The sequence below is a fragment of the Cupressus sempervirens genome, chromosome 7 (genome assembly GCF_028749045.1).
Source record: "Cupressus sempervirens isolate cs-2001-9-10 chromosome 7, ASM2874904v1, whole genome shotgun sequence".
Classification (NCBI taxonomy): Eukaryota; Viridiplantae; Streptophyta; class Pinopsida; order Cupressales; family Cupressaceae; genus Cupressus; species Cupressus sempervirens.
Genome location: NC_143124.1, coordinates 407,212,357 through 407,228,812, shown reverse-complemented (window position 1 = coordinate 407,228,812; position 16,456 = coordinate 407,212,357). Strand labels below are relative to the sequence as shown.

Below are 16,456 nucleotides of genomic sequence, written 5' to 3'. Positions count from 1 at the left end.
AGGATAGACGTCCTCAAATGCCAAGAACAAAGCTGCAACTCACACACCAATTTCTTCTCATATTCAACCTGTCTAATGAAGCCACAAATGCTTCCTTTTATTCTATTCCCACGGGTCCCCTCAACTCATATGGGCAATGTGGGATAAAATATGTGTAATATAAAACATATATTAAAATACCCCTTATGTCTCCCTTGGGTACACATCACCATAAAATAAATATTAAAGTAACACTTTAATATTTTACAATTAAATTAGACGTTACTTTAATAAAACTTCAGGCATTAAAATGTATTAGCAATCGGACTCCGAATAATGCGAGTGATAGCTCATCGGAAAGCTCTCACCGAGGAGTATCGAATCCAATCACCAAAATTGACCTGCACTGTGTCCTGTCGACTTACTAAAAATAGTAAGTATGCCTGAAACTAAGTAAATCAACTTCATTTTGGCCCAAACTGGAAATGACTAGGCCAAAACACTCCAAGATCCCATTAAACCCTTCGTTAGCCCTCGGGACCATGTAGAACAAGGCTAATGTGCACACACTTGGTCAACTGCTAAAATGGGGACATTACAGAAACCTCAGCCATAGAGCTCAAATGTGGTTGGCAAGACAAGGCATCAACAACTATATTCTGTGAACCTTTTACAAAAGAAATGTCAAAATCATAAGATTGCAACTTGCTTACCCACTTTTGCTGACAGTGATTAAGATCTTGTTGCCCAAGGAAATGTCTCAAGCTATTATGGTCTATTTTAACAATGAACTTATTGCCCACTAAGTATTGCCTGAACTTAGCCAATGCATGCATAATGACCAACATTTCCTTATCATGTATACTGTAACTCCTCTCAAGGCCCCTCAACTTCCTACTTTCATATGCAATTGGATGTTTTTCTTGCATAAGGATAGCTCCCATCCTCTCACCTGAAGCATCACACTGCAACTCAAAGGGTTTAGTAAAATTGGGCAATGCAAGCACTGGGCAAGTAGTCATAAGTTGTTTGAACATCTCAAAGCATTCTTGTGCCTCATGAGTCCAAACAAAAGCCCCTTTCCTAGTGAAATCTATAAGTCGTGCTACATGGCGAGAATACCCATTGACAAATCTATGATAGAATCCACATAAACCAAAAAATCCTCTAAGTTATGTCAGATTCGTCAGAGTAGGCCACTCAATAATTTCCTTGACCTTATTTGGATCCATTTGAACTCCTTTTGCACTAATGATGTGACCCAAATACAATAATTATGTCATGCCCAAGTCACATTTAGATTCCTTTACAAATAGAGATTCGTTACCAAGAATACCCAAAACTATGTCAAGATGTGCAAGATGCTCTTCCCATGTCTGACTATAAACCAAGATATCATCAAAGAAGACTAACACAAATTGCCTCAGCTGTGAATAAAATACGCTATTCATAGTAGACTGAAATATAGCAGGGGCATTGGTTAGCCCAAATGGCATAACCACAAATGCAAAATGTCCACAATGGCAACGAAAAGTTGTTTTCTCAATATCTTCTTCTCTAACACAAATTTGGTGGTAACCTAATCTCAGATCAATTTTGGAGAAGTACTTGGCACCATGGAATTCATCAATTAATTCATCAATCCTTGGAATGGGGTAGCGGTTCTTGATTGTTCTCTTGTTAAGCATCTTATAATCAATACACATCCTTAGAGTACCATCCTTATTTTTAACCACTACTACTGATGAAGCAAAAGGTGACTTACTCGATCTAATTTGCCCCATAGCTAGCAACTCCTTGATAGTTTTCTCTATCTCATCTTTAAGCTGCTTAGGGTGCCTATAAGGAGTGACTATAATAGGCTTAGCACCCTCCTCCAATTCGATGATGTGTTCTATACCTCTATTTGGAGGTCTACCAAGTGGAGTCTCACTAAAGACCTTGTCATGATTGATCCTCAACTCTTGTATATCAAGATGATAAATAATTTTTTTCTGCTCTTTTCATGTTGGCTTCAAAACACAACCTGCTGCCCATTCAATCATGTCATGACACAAGAGATGTTCCATTTTCCTGAGGGAAATAGTCTTGCAACTAGTGTCTCTAAGTGCTTTTAGTACATGAGTTTTTCCATCCATCTCAAATCTCCTTTCCATCTCATGGAGCTTGAGGGTGAATATTCCTATGTCATGTAACCATGTCATTCCCAAAACCATATATGTGTCTCCCATGTTCACCACATAAAATTTTGCCTTGAACTCATAGTTATTCAAGCACATGGGCAATTTTGAAATCATTTTGTCACACCTAAGCATGAAACCATTAGAAACCTTAACTTGAATTCCCTCAAACTTCTCAATCTGTATACCACACTTCTCAACAAGCCTAGTATCAATGAAATTGTGTGTCACACCTGTATCAAGAAGAGTAATAATCTTTTGTCTAGCAAGAACCCCTCGCATCCTAAAAGACCCTTCTCACTGAATACTTGTGAGATGAGCCTCTTTAAGCTTCACTTCTTCTTCTAATTCATCATCATTAATTTCAAATTGCTGGTCTAAATCAGAATCTTCAATTAGTGCCCACATTGCACGATTTGACTTCCCCGTAGGTTTCATAGGGCAGTCATGGTTAATATCATATGGTCCCTTACAATAGAAGCATAGTTTCTTCTTCCTTAAATCATTAAGAGTCTCATTGTCAAGTGGAAAAGTAGACTTATCTTTGGCTTTGTCCTCCTTCTTAGGAAACTTCTTGTTGTCATGACTGGAAAATGTTCCCTTTGATGTAAACTTTCTAGTAGGGGCAGCAAACTCCATGCTTCATGCCTTCTTCATTGCTTCCTGTAGTGAGGGAGGATCAAAATATTTCAACCAACCCTTCAATGGCTCCATCAATCCTTCCATGAATAAGACCACCAATCTTCTTTCACTGATGTTAGGAACCATGACCGATAACTATTGGAAGTCATTCACATAAGCATCAAGACAACCATATTATTTTAGTTGTGCTAGTTCACGGAAAGTCACCTAGGATCTTTGACATCAAACCTTTCAATCAGCCTATTAGTAAACTCCTCATATGTAGTGATAAGATAATCTCCAAGAGTGACTAACCCATGATACCACCACTCGTGAGCAGCTCCTTCAAGATGTAGTGTGGAAAATCTTATGGCATCTTCTATAGGCATTGGTCTCAAAGAAAGATAATTATCAAGCTTTTGAACCCAAGACCTAGCTGTGCATTTTCTACTTCCATCATATCAAGGCATAAAAATCTTACCAAGTGTTTGTTGATAGTCATTTCTTGGAGCATAGTGATCATTCCTTCCTCCTCTCCTATTCCTTTGATTCATGAATTGAACAAACATCCATATTTCTCTTATATTAAGAGGAAGATTGGTATACTCCAAGTAAGCCTATCTAGCTTCATCTCCAAAAGAAATAGCCAAAGTAGCATGTGGTTGTTCTTCTCTTGGTATAAAGGTGGGAAAAAGAGGCCTAGAGGCTGATCCTCTATTTTCTTTAGCATGATGTATAGACCTTCCCTCATTATTTTCACTATGTTCAGCTATGTTTTGATTTTGAGTGGCTGTGTTTTGATTTTGAGTGACTTGCTGATCCATTTTTGCTAATAAGCATGACAACATATCAAGCATGGTATCAAATTTTTTTTCAGCTCTTGCATCCCTATTTTCTTCTTCTACCATATTTTGAACTATTTTGCTGGTATCTCTTTCTCTTAAAGCTTTTGAGGATGTATCCCCTTCAACCTATGGATTCTGATATTGTTGTTTCTATTGTTCCCTATTATAACATCTGATTTCTCTCTCACTCATCTGCTATTTGAATATTCATAGGATGGTAGGATGAAAGGCTCTGATACCACTATAATGAGCTTTGCTCAAATTTGATCACCTATTTCATTATTTGTTACTTTGAAACAGTTCTACAATTACTATGCAACCAACAACTAAGAGAATATGAAACATCTACATCCAATGAATCTTTACAATATTTGAATATAAAACTAATATTTGTAACAATCTACTAATTTTTCCTTATCCAATACAATGCCAAATTTCCAACCCAAGAATCTAGTAATGTATGTATGAATGAATGCTTAAAAATTGACAAGACCTCCACCTACAGTAGTAGCATATAACATACATGAATAAATAAGGGAAACCTGGTTACGTTGTAGCCTCCTTAAAGTATTTGATTCTTCAAAATGAGGTTTCCAAACAGCTCCAACTGATGTGCCCTAAATGAACCCTAATGACAAGTAATAGCATGTTCCTGCAACAGGTGCCTATAGAAAACTCCCAGCTTATTTTTCTTCTTCACACCTGGCTCTTGGAAAAAAATTCAGCACAATGAAGTGACTAAAATATCACCTCCACCCTGTAGTAATTCAAGTGATGTTTGACACCCTCAAAATTGCTATCATTGGGAGTTTTCATTCCCAAAGACAAATTGATTATCTGCAAGCTCTTGGCTGCACAAATACATAGGCAAATGTCAATACAAATCTAGATGCCTTCCCATGAGGCTCTCTCCTTTATTTATATTATTCCTACCCCTACTTTTAGAAGAATCATGTGTTATCTTATCACACTATTCTAGAAGCTTCCTCCTTTCCAACAATAGATGAGTTGTGCTTCTCAACGATTCCCTAATATTAAATTAATGAAATCTAAAGTCATCTCTTTTAATTTATTTAATGAATTTATAAAAAATCAATTTAAAGAAATCAATTTAATTATTTCCACTTAGCCTTCGAAGGATGAAAGGCTAAGAAATCTATTGAGAGGCTAAAGAGATGGGGACATTACAAACTAGTCATTAATAAAAAATGTATTTGTGAGTCACTATAGTATAGTTAATATGTAGCAACTATTTTATATCAGCAAAGATAGATCACAACAACATTTCAAATTTGATAATAATTAATGTTATTAACTATTGTACACATAAACAATATAAAAGTAAAAGGGATTAGTTATTATTTAAATTTATCAAGTCACTATAGCAGGCTTAAATGATTATATTTTTAAAAGAGTAATATTGTATATAAAAAATTATTTCCACACAAATTAATTATATATATTTTTATATTAAAATATATTAATTTCAAACAATAAAATATTTAAAATAGAATGATAATTTCTTAATTTTTCTAAATTATAAATTAAAATGAATAATATTTCCTTTACAAATATTTTGTCATTCACATATATATATATATATATATATATATATATGTTTTTTTATATACTTATATATTAAAGTTCTATCGGAAAATGTTAAAATTAAATCAAATATTAACATATTAATAAATTTATTTTATATATTATATTTTTTAATTCTATTAATTAAACTATAGTTTAGGGCAAATACAAGCCACTATATGGCACTTGTTTCAACAATGAAATGTTCGCTAGGCACGTGTTATCTCAACAGAAAATAGAAATGGAAATCTGATATCCACTTTACATGGCGGCAGTGAAATAAATGCAATTTGAATTTATTGGGCAGTGCGTACTTTTCTTCATGGTTGTCCGCATGAATTTGTAAGCTATGCTTTCCGATCTTATCTAGGTTTTGTACTATATATTAACCCAATAGTTAACATCAATATAATTCATTTTCTTCAACTTGACCTTATAGCTTAATCTAATTCCTCTCTTATCTAAATTCAAAACATCTTTCATGCGAGCATGTTAGTTTTTCTACGGTATCTCTCTTAGACAGAACCGCTACTTTGGAAAAAGATGACAACAGATTGTATTTCATCCTTTTCTCCACTTTTTCTAAGTCTGCCACTGTTTCTTACATCCTACTCACTGTTTGCAGATAGCCTTGCTATTACTCCCATAATTGCTGATGGAAGCATGACAGTTTCTAGTCTCTAGACTTCTTCGTACCCTCTGTTACCAACGATGCACTCGTCAAACCGATCCTTCTAAGCAGCAATGCCTCGTATAATAATATGACTCTACAGTCTAGATGTGGATTCTTTTGCTATGGTAGCCCTTGTGAAATAAGCTACCTATTTGAGACTTTCTTCGTTGTCTACGCCATTGATGGTAGTCTATTTGATATGCAAATGGTGTGGAGTTCAAATAGATACCAGATGGTGCAAGGAAATGCAACTCTAATGCTCACCTCCTCAGGAGAGCTTGTACTAAGGAACCCAGATGGCAGTCTTGTCTAGTCTATAAATACTTCTACCGAAGCTTTTCAAAGGATGGTAATGCAAGCTTTTGGGAATCTTGTTCTATATAACACCTTTGGTATGGCGATGCAAGATTCTCGGAATCTTGTTCTCTATAACATCTTTGGTGGAATCAACTGGCAATCTTTTGATTATCCACCTGATATTGGGCTGTGAGGGATGAAGTTTAGTGAGGGGCAAAAATTTATTGCAAATATCTCTCCAAAGAATACAAGCCTAGGTCAGTTCTATGCTACCATGCTTTACAGTGGCTTCACTATGTTTATAGCCTCTGCACCGGCTGAAATGTATTATAAATTTCTTGAATAACCTCTAGGTGTAGAGTTATCTTATGCCCAGTTGAATGATCAGTTGAACAATTATTATTCTCAAGGACAACTATCACCTGCATATAAAGTAACAACACCAAATGACATACTTTACAATAAAATGGATTCAAATGGGAGTTTTAAAATGTGCTTGGTTCAAAAAATAGTAGGAAGATCTTGCACTGTCTTTGCACCATATTTCATGAAAATGGTGGTAGGGTGTGTTTCTCCAGGAGCATGCGGAGACTATGGTGTCTACGCAAATGATCAGTGCATTTGTCCAAGAGATGGAAATGCTTTTAAACCGATTGATGTAACAAAACCTAATTATGGATTTTCTCGACGCGTTCCTCTAGTTTGCTCACCGAATAGTAGACTCCAAGGTCATCACTTTTTGGAGCTTGAGCACATTGCCTATTTTACTTATCGATTTGAAAAGTCTTCAACGCCAGGGTTGTTGTTAAAGGACGAATGTAAAACACTTTGCCTCGAAAATTGCTACTGCAAAGCTATTTTTTTCAGGTATGGAACTAATTTTTCGATTGGTTATTGCTATCCAGGGGAGGAGTTTTACAATTGCACTGCATATGTTACAATCCAATCAAGATCCAAGGGCATTGAGTCCTTAGTGGTTGTCATCAGTTGCACTTCTGTGGGTGGAGCAATAACTCTATTAATCTTATTGTGGGCATGGGTAAATAAGTCTTGAAAGTGTCGACAACAAAAAGAAAAGGATAAAGACGACGATGGGGAGGATTAGGTGTAAAAACCATGTACTAGTTAAAATTTTTCACATCATCAATTGCAGAAAAAGCAGAAGAGAACCAATCAAAACATAGTGTAATAGTCAAACTATTTAACCATTAACAATTAGTTTATTCACATAACAAAAACATTAAGATGTTGATCAACAATTCCACTTTTATGCATATTCAGAAAAGTTCGATGTTACATCAATAATGGTGATGACTAATCACTCATCAAATCTCATTATTTATCAAGTAACATTAACCAGATTGTTGATCCAACATACAACAATTACAGTGATTACACATAATTTACATTTTCTCATATACAATGTACATAGTCCATCTCTTGGATGATAGTTACAATAGAATGAAGTTAACCTTTCCTATAGTGTTCTTCAGTGTAACCTGTCTCCAAAGCCATAGGACGTCGTCTATCTACAATTTGAGACATGAGTGTGGCCCAGGTGCTTTAACCTCACCAACCATGGAGTGAATACTCCCCAAGGATTCTTCCTGACATGCAGAATTCCCCGACCCTGCCACGAGAAGCCTAGCTTCCTGAAACAAGATGGATCAGATGGATTCAGTGCGGCCGTGAAACACATTACATTGCAACCATGTGCCTAGTAGCCTAATCATGGAATCTAGGAAGGAATAAAAAAATAAACTACACATCTGCGCATATGTAGTAAAACCAAATAAACATAGCCACATACACAAATATGCATTATTTGGAAAATCAATTGGCTTGGCCAAGCACTTTATAAGCCAAATTTAACAGTAGAAGAAACAAGAACAACATGTATCCATTCTATAGAACTGGCAAATAGAAGAAACTAAATGTGAAGTATTCATTCTATCTTTCCCAGTATTGCTACATTACACCCAGCCATAAAGAAAAATACACACCTATATGCTTACCACAACAAGACATACAACTAATCTGATTTACATCTGCTTATGTTCATTCCCTCTTTAAGGCACAACCAAAGTCAGCAATGCTGGAAAGAATATTTTTTTCATCTAAGTCACATAAAATATATATCCAATCTTTTCCTATGTTTCAATCAACCACAACCTTTGTTGAAATACATACTAAATAGCTTCAATAGCCATTAACAGATCAATTTGTAGATTTTGAATGAAAGAAAAGTATTCACAAATCATTTAATCTTAAGATACACTAGAAGCTTTAACAGCAAAACATTCTAAAAGCTAAAAATTATTGAAATAGAATAACAACCTCCTAAGATCCGATTCTAATAGCTAGTTACTTAGCAATTTCCAAATCTTAACATTTCTCTACAATCCCATTCCTTCTTTAAACCAAAGTTACATAATGGAAGGAAAATCTTTTGTCTTGCACATTTTATGTGGAGATTAGAGAAGCCACTGAAAGGTACTAATAATTTTTTGAGTTTGCATGCTATCCTACAAGATACAATCTACTAGGATATAATTCAATACTCAAATCATTGTAAAGTTCTTTTCTTTTTTTTTAACGTAAAGAAACGCATTCATGCTTGTCCAAAAGTTCTTTTCTTTTTTTTAACATAAAGAAATGCATACGTGCTTGTCCAAAAAAAAAATCAGTGACAGGATAATAGGTAGGCAAAGAATTAGTTATCGCACAAATCTGGAGTGTATAAGCTCCTAACAGCCTACTATGTTGTGTTCCATAAACTTTAGTGACACTAAGGTTTACAACCACTCATGACAAGAACATGCCACCAGTTCTCAAATGCAAGAAACCAATAATAAATAGTTATGAAGAATTATTAATAATAGCAATTATTCTCTTCCTAAACACAAATGCTGCACAGGTTTGATTATCTATGCCATTATATCAAAAATAATTTAGTTATATCAAAATGACTGCCATTCTTGACAAATCGCAAGGATTTCTTTGATTATTTATGCAAACATTTTGAGAACCTCTAAGTATTTATCTAAGTACAGTTATAGTTACGATCACTTTTCTTTTTTTAATAATATAGTCAAATCCTAATTGTGTGTTTTTTAGTTTCTTAGATAAGAAAAACAAGATCAACCAACTTAGCAGTCATGATAGATAGGTATTGTGATGAGTTTTCCTTTTTGAGGTTTATGACAAACCATGTATTCGGCATTACAGTCATGAGAATATGTAAAGAATACTCAAATTGTCAATAATCATGATATGATTATTACCTCAAGATTACCCCAAATACAAAAGTTTAAACCACATCAAAACTATAATTATCATACTTTTAACTGATTAAGGAATAAAACTTCTGCTAATACTTGATTTCTTACCTATTGGTAGCAATGAAGATGTGACAAAGATTGATTGTTGGTTACGCTAAGGAATAGCTATCGTCATTGGTTCTTTTGTTTCCCCAAAGCCCTCTTTATAGAGCCTCTTTGTCGTAACTGACGTAATGTTGGTTGTTTTTCCTTCCATGGTTTGGATACATATGTTTTGATTTTTTTGGTGGTTTCAGAATTGAAAACATTGTTTTGAAAATATATTTTTATTATTTGGAAGTTTTAAAGGAAAATCAATGTTTCAATAAACACATACATAGATATATAAAAGAACATTATATTTCTAAAATCCTTTTCAAATCCAATCTAAACTTTTATATATGTATGTATTAAAATCAAACAACAAAACTCTTCCATTAGCAATTTTATTTATATTCACATTCTGTCTGACATCTTTAAATATATCATCTATAAATTAAATGAAACACCTAATTCATTTCGATCTTTCAAAGCTAGATCTAGAAATGTAACATAACAAAAAAATGAAATTCTACATGATGTGTGTCTATGACAGCACAATATCTGATGCATCCCCTTCTGAGAGGCTAACACTCTCAACCTCAACCATACTCTCATCATGATGATCCCTACATCCACTCAAACACTCACAACCAAAAATGAGTCACTATCCATAAAAATCAATATATAATCATTAAGAAGTAAAAACATTAGCATAATCACATTATTAAATCACAACATTTAAAACACTTGAATGACATTATCATCATAATATAATATCTCATGTACTTCCATATTAAAATAAGTCATTTCATTTTGGCAATCTAAGATGTTAACTTCTATTTATCTTAAATTAAGATTAATATATTCTAACCACGTCAACCTTTGCCACATAAGCAAGAAAAGAAAATGATTCTAGGGTAAGACATGACATCCTTCCCCACTAGGAAAAGGCATCATCTCGATGGCTTTCATAGAAAAATCTAGTATACCCATACCAAAACTATTATCCAATCTAAGATAAAACAACTATACAAAAAGATAATCCTCCACATCCTCTCAAGTGGCACTATCCATGCCAAATTGGTCTTATTGGACCTTATACTGGAGAACATCCCTGTCTCATACCCTAAGGGTACACTTCTCAATGATTCAGGAGGGCTAAACTACCATCACCCCTAGATCCTATACCTACAACACACGCCAGTCAAGAACATTAGATATATTAAGTTGATAGGGTTTAAGAAACGACACATTGAATGCAAGCTAAAGCAGGTAGTAGAGAAAGCTGATAAGCAATTGGGTTGATAAATTCTAAGACCTCAAGAAGGCTAACAAATCTTGGAGCAACCTTTGAACTCTTGTTAAATGAAATTGAACACTTTTGCAGCCTAACCCTCAGAAACACTTTATCCCTAGTTTGGAAGTGGCAGAAAGTGTGTTTCTTATCCACATAACTCTTCTATTAATCTGCTACCTCCTTTAACTGACTATGGATTAAGATCACCTGCTCTTCCATCTCTCTTAGCATCTTAGGACCCACAATAACCCTATCATCAACCCTATCCCAACTGATAGGAATCTAACATTTCCATCCGTAGAGAGCCTCAAATGGAGTCATACCCAAGGATGAATGGTAGGAGTTATTATAAGAAAACTCTACTAATGGGAGATACTCCTCTCATTTGTACTATGGATTCATGCAATACATGCATAACAAATCTTCTAACACTTGATTCACCCTCTCTGTCTATCCATCAATCTTAGGGTGGTATGTTGTACTAAAATTCAGTTGTGTAACCAAAGCAGAGTTCAAGGTTGTGCAAAATCTTGAAGTCATTCTAGTGTCCCTATTAGAAATAATGGTCTCTGGAATACCGTGCAATCAAAAAATCTCCTGAACAAACTTTCTTGCTAATACTAGAGATTTTTCCTTTAGAATGCTAGGAATCAAATGCACAACTTTGGTTAACTTGTCAACTACAACCAAGATAACATCATGCTTGTCTCAAGTCATGGATAAACCCTATACAAAATTCATGATGATAATGTACCATTTATACTACAGAATCTCATGGGGGTATAGAAGACCTACCGGATAGGCATGCTTAGCCTTGACACACTGACATTCCAAACACTAGGCTACATATTCTATCACACCCCTCTTGATTCTTGGCCAGAAGTATAAAGGCCTCAAATTAGCCATTATTTTATTTACCCCTGGATGCCTTGAAAATGGTGTGCAATGCATCTCCTCAAGTACAACTTTCCACAACCTTTCATTATTGGGAACATAAATCCTATTTTGGTATTTAAGTAGACCATCCTCATCAAAAGAATAATCATCAAACATGAGTTAGAAGCATCAGTATCTAATACTAACTTCACCCATTCATAATGGGCATCTCCAGGAAGGTACTGAAGGATATACTCTGTCATATGACTTCGAGATGAAGAGATAGCAGTAATATGTCTCCTACAACTAAGTGCATCTACTACTCTATTTTCTTTTCCTTTAATATACTCCATGCAGAAATCATATTCGCTAATAAATTTGAGCCACCATCTGTGTCAGGCATTCAAATTAGGTTGAGTGAAAATGTACCTCAACCCCATATGATGAGTCTTGAGCTCAAATGGCTTTCCCAATAAGTAATGCCACCACATCTGCAAGGCATATACTATTGCAACTAACTCTAAATAATGGGAAGCATAATTTACTTCATGTGATTTGAGTTTCCTAGACTCATAGGCAACAACCTTACCATCCTACATTAATACACCCCCAAGCCCATCTCCGAAAGCATCTGTGGTGATAACAAAATGTCCATTTGGGTCTAGTATAATCAATATAGGAGTTGTAGTAAGCTTTCTCTAAAGTACCTGGAAAGCTTCCTCACACACTTTTGTCCACTCAAATCTTTTACCCTTGCATTGAAGGGATGTAATTAGAGTTGTTATATGGGAAAATCCCTCGATGAATTTTTGATAATACCTAGAAAGACCCATGAAGCTCCTAACTTCACTTACATTCTAAGAGTTGGCCATTAAAGGATGGATTTGATCTTTGCATTGTCCACTGCTATAAATTTTACTAACAAAATGTGTCCCAAATAGTGGATCTCTGTCTGATAAAATGAGCACTTAGAGAGTTTTCCATATAGTTTCCTATCTCTTAGATGCTGCAATGCTATGCAAAAATGTTCTTCATGCTCTTCTAAATTCTTGGAGTATATTAGTATATCACCTATGAATATATCCACAAATTTATCAAGACAGTCTCTGAAAACATTGTTCATTAGGTTCATGAAAATAGCAAGTGCATTTATCAGTCTAAAAGGTAAGAATACAAACTCATTATGCCCATATCTTGTTATGAATGTTGTCTTGCATATGTCTTCCTCCCGAGTCTAGAGTTGATGGTATCCAGATCTCAAATCAATTTTGAGAATATTATTGCTCCCTTCATTTGATCAAAAAGTTTATCAATTCTTGGAAGAGGATATTGATTCTTTATGGTCACCTTGTTCAACATGCAGTAATCAATGCACAACCTTAAGGTACCATCCTTCTTCTTAATGAAGATTACACGAGCTCCCCATGACGATACACTATGACGAATGAAACCTTTATCCAAGAGTTCATGTAGCTGACTATTCAACTCATACATTTCTATAGAAGTCATATATGGTAGGGAACATTTGATTGAAGTTCTACTCCTGGTATATTTAATCACCTTATCCTGGAAATCTACCAAAGCCTTATTCTCACCTAACTAGTTGATGCCTAGGATGACATCTTATGAGCCCAAAGGTGCCACATACAAGTTGACCTCTATTGGAAAGCGATGGAGTTCCAACTCATTGCAAAATAAGAATTGCTCTACCCTACATTCAACCATGTTACCATACTCTATAGTCCAAGGTTTAGCCATAAAACCAGCCCTAATAGGTATCTTGGCTACTATCTTAGGATCTACAAAATATTCAATAGCACCAGTATGTATAAGGATAGAAACAAGGTAACCAAAAAGTGTACCAGTCATCTGTATAGGAGTGGCCTGATAATTTGCCTATTTATGATCAACTATAGCATGAATGTGGTAGTGTAGAAGAAAGTCCCTCTTATCAACTCATTGTGGGCACTTAGAAACAAAATTGTTACTACCACATACATAACAACTTGCTCTAGGTGCTCTTCTATCCTGATTCCTATTCTGATCCCTTCGGTTGTTTCCATTCCTTCCACTTCCATTTCTAGAATTTTGGGTTTTTTTGTTGTTTCATTTTTCCTTGTTCCTGTCAAAATTCTTTTGTCCTTTATCCTTCACATTTATGATTTTTTGCTTCTTTCCATTTCCCTTTTTCCTATTGTCCTGATAACCCTTATTATCTTGATAAGACCTATTATCTTGGAACTTCCTTTTATATTTTTGGTTGAATGTTTTATATGAAGAAGAATCCTCCAACCTCTATTCCTTCTTAAAGGCCTTACATAGTGCGAAGTCCATGGTTTCAGGCTCCTACATCTTGATGTCACTATAGATCTCTCGTCGCAAGCCCATTAGAAACTTCTGAATTCTAAATAGCTCATCATGTTAATACTGAAGAACATACTTCACCAAATGAAAAAATCGCTCGTGATACTATGTAACATTCATGTTCCCTTGAACTAGTTTTTAGAAATCTGTTGTTTTCTTGTCATAGTACAACTGAGGTAACCATCATTTTCAAAAAATCTGCAAGAATTCTTCCCAGGTTACCTCCCCATGCTGAATTTTCTTTTCAGCCATGACATTTTCCCATCAAGTAGTTGCCTCACCCATTAGCTGATAAGTGGCCCAAACTGCTCTAGATTTCCTTGTATAATTTTGAACTAGGAAGTACTTCTCCATGTTGGTAATCCATGCCTTTGCATCTTCCCCAAAAGCTTTACCATGAAATGTAGGTGGAGTCGCCTTCTTGAGATCTTTTCTCAAGTCAGCTGTTATCTGAATCATATCAAAATTAAGGAGAGCACTCTAACAGTCAGCTTCAACCTTCTACTCCATCTTGGACCTCCTAAGAGCCTCAACTAACTATTCATCCTCATTTTTCTTCCTTAATTCCTCTTCCTATTTAAGTAGGGCTTCACTAATCTTCATCATGCTTCCTTCCCTCTTCTTCAGTGTGTCTACCTCGATCCTCATGCTCTAGGTTATCCATCCTCTATCCTTGTTGCTATAACAAAGCCCCCTATTGGGTTAGCAGTGCCATTATCTGATCTAACCTCTCATTAGGTTCCTTAGCCCATGCACCACTACTAGACCCACTTTTCCATTTAGATCTTATGGCCATGTTGATAATTCAAACACTTGTCAAACATAGGCGCAATTAGCATAGTAGCCCAAGGGCCTAGGTTTAAACCATTCTCTGATACCATATGTAAGAACTATGTCCTAGTTAAAATTTTCCATATCATCAATTGCGGAAAAAGTAGAAGAGAACCAATCAAAACATAGTGGAATAGTCAAATTGTTTAGCCATTAACAATTAGTTTATTCACATAAAAAAAACATTAAGATGTTGATCATCAATTCCACTTTTATGCATATTCAGAAAAGTTCAATGTTACATCAATAATGGCGATGATTAATCACTCATCAAATAACATTAGTTATCAAGTAACATTAACTAGATTGCTGATCCAACATACAACAATTATAGTGATAACACATAATTTACATTTTCTCATATACAATGTACATAGTTCATCTCTTGGATGATAGTTACAATAGAATGAAGTTAACTTTTCCTGTTGTGTTCTTCAATGTAACCTATCTCCAAAGCCATAGGATGTCATCCATCTACTATCCGAGATGGGAATGTGGCCCAGACACTTTAACCTTGCCAACCATAGAGTGAATACTCACTTGGGATTCTTTCTAACATGAAGAATTCTCCAACTTGACCATGAGAAGCCTAGCTTCCCGAAACAAGATGGATCAGATGGATCTAGTGTAGCCATCAAACACACTACATTGCAACCATGTACCTAGTAGCCTAATCATGGAATGTAGCAAGGAATAAAAAATAAACTACACATCTACACATATGTACTAAAATCAAATAAGCATAGCCAAATACACACATATGCATTATTTGGAAAGTCAAATGGCTTCACCAGGCACTTTATAAGCTAGATTTAACAGTAGAAGAAACAAGAATAACATGTATCAATTCTACAGAACTGGTAGATAGAAGAAACTAAATGTGAATTATCCATTCTATCTTTCCTAATATTGCTACATTACACCCATCCATAATGAAAATTACACACTTATATGCTAACCACAACAAGATGTAAAATTAATCTGATTTACATCTACTTATGTTTATTCCCTCTTTAAGACCCAAACAAAACTCAGCAATGCTGTAAAGAATACTTTTTTCATCTAAGTCACATAAAGCATATGTCCAATCTTTTCCTATGTTTCAGTCAACCATAGTCTTTGCTGAAATACATACTAAATAGCCTCAATAGCCATTAACAGCTCAATTTGTAGATTTTGAAAGAAACAAAAGTATTCACAAATCATTTAATCTTAACATACACTGGAAGCTTTAACAACAAAACATTCTGTAAGCTAGAAATTATTGAAATAGAATAACAACCTCCTAAGATTCAATTCTAACAGTCGGTTACTGAGCAGTTTCCAAATCTTAACATTTCTCTACAATCTCATTCCTTCTTTAAACCAGAGTTACATGATGGAAGAAAAAGCTTTTGTCTTGAAGATTTTATGTAGAGATTACAGAAGCCATTGAAAGGTACTAATAATTTTCTGAGTTTGCATGCTATCCTACAGGGTATAATCTACTAGGATATAAATTAATACTTAAATCACTGTAAAGATTCATTCTTTTTTTAACACAAAGA

The 16,456-nt window shown here is 34.8% G+C and overlaps 1 pseudogene; it reads left to right on the top strand.

Annotated features, from left to right (window-relative positions):
- Nucleotides 1-5,970: 5,970 nt before the first annotated feature.
- LOC149547262 (G-type lectin S-receptor-like serine/threonine-protein kinase SD2-5) overlaps nt 5,971-16,456 on the top strand; it is a 44,952-nt pseudogene continuing 34,466 nt past the window's right edge.